This window comes from Echinops telfairi, unplaced genomic scaffold (genome assembly GCF_000313985.2).
Source record: "Echinops telfairi isolate 266 unplaced genomic scaffold, ASM31398v2 ScPeMD7_7457;HRSCAF=8495, whole genome shotgun sequence".
Lineage (NCBI taxonomy): Eukaryota > Metazoa > Chordata > Mammalia > Afrosoricida > Tenrecidae > Echinops > Echinops telfairi.
Genome location: NW_022111357.1, coordinates 27814477 through 27816412, shown reverse-complemented (window position 1 = coordinate 27816412; position 1936 = coordinate 27814477).

Sequence of the window (1936 nt, the reverse complement as noted above, 5' to 3'; positions counted from 1 at the left end):
CCCCACAGTTGTCGTCCTTGTTGTTGTTCGGTGCCAGCGGGTCTGTTCGCACCCATAGTGACTTGATGGGCAACAAGATGAAACACTGCCCAGTCCTGTGCCAATTGTTTTTGTCCCTGAGCCCAATGTTTCAGGCACAGCGTCAGTCTGTCTCGTGGAGGACTTCCTCTTTTTCACTGCCCCTCCGCTTCACCAAGCATGGTGACATTCTCCAGGCATGTCAGGTCTCTCCTGACAACTTGTCCAAAGTACTGAGACAAAGGCTGGCCCTCCTTGCCTCTAAGGAGCGCTCTGGCCGTACTTCCAAGACAGGTTGGTTAGTCCTTTCGGTAGCCTGGTAGCCTTGAATCTAGTTTCTGTTCTCTGCATGTGCTCAGAGCCCTGGTGCACAGTGTTTAAGCCCTTGGTTGCTAACCCAAAGGGTGGGAGTTTGAACTCACCTGGGGCTCTGTGGGGAAAAGACTTGCCCCCCCCCCTGCTCTCATAAGAAGAAGGGGCTTTGAAGAGTTTGTGAAAACTTCCATTATCTTCTAATTTTATTTGTCCATGAACTTTTTGAAGCCAAAAAGAAGCCCCAAACCACCCCTCATACAGAAAACCCAAGAGGGGTGGTTCTACTCTGGAATATGGGGTCACTATGAGTCGAAAACTAACTTACAACCTGCACTTGTCTTTCATGCGTGTATATTTCATATCAGCTTGTTTATCATGCGTAGAGATGTTTCATATCAGCAGGTCCAGACCATATTTGTCCCTTTATGTTTGGAATCATCTTAGAAAAGGTTGGGCAATCATCAGCACAATTAATTTTAGAGCATTTTCTTCTCTCTTGTCCTTGTTGTTATTAACTCCCCATTTCCTCCCAAACTCCCCAGCCTCTAAGAAAGCATCAATCCAGTGGTGTCTCTATGGATTTACCTATCCTGGGTGTCTTATGCAGAAAAATACGCAAAAGGAACCAAATACCAAACCAAGAACCCACTTTCAGTACAAAGAGTGAGACGTGCAACTGTGAAACCGTACACAGTGAGGTCAACTGGAAAACCACCCCATTGCCGTGCGCTGACTCCTGATTCATGGTGGGTTCCCGTGTGGTTGGGGAGAACTGCTCCAGGGAGGAGGGGCTCTGGGAAGGGGAAGTTGTCGTTTGGAAGCAGAGCGACTTGCCTTTCGTCCGTGGAACCACGGGAGGGGCTTCAACTGCCAATCTTTTTTAAACACAGTTTTATTGGCATACACTTCACAAATCGCACATTTGATTGTTCGATCAGATTAGGAAGAGTTGTGCAATCATCACCACAATCCATTTCAGAACCGTACCAGGTCCAGCCACGTCACAGCATGTCTTAGAACTTCCTTTCTCTTGACGACTCAGTGATTCAGAACTGACATTGAAGTGCCTTCAATGAAGCCTCCTTGCTCACAGGGTGAAGCCAGGATGCCTGGGTGGCTCCGCTCTCCCCCAGTTTACCTCCTGACTCATCCTCACTCCCACTTTCTCTCCTGGTTTCTCTCTTTGTCTCATTTCTACCTACCTTTAGGGCCCAGCCTCGTGGTCACCTCCTCCAGGAAGTCTTCCCTGCTTCAGTCTGTGCCAAGTTTTTCCTATTGTACACCTTCCCCATAGTTACTCTTTCTTCCAAGTCTGTCCCCCAGGCTAGGCTGTGAGCCTTTGGAGATGGGTCCTGTGTCCCATTTATCAGAGTAGCCCCTGAGGCCTGGCACACAGTAGGTTCTCAGCAACCATCAGTTTTACTGGGCTGGTGACTGGGTACATGTATACATGTGTGCATATGGGTGTACAGTCTCAGAGTCCAGCAACTCCTTTGGGACTCAGGGGTGCCCCTTTTACATGGAGGGTCTCGAAGGTCCCCAGGCCATCTGAACCTTCCTGTCGGGCCTGTAGGGGCAGCAATGTCAAGGCCCAGCCCCATGG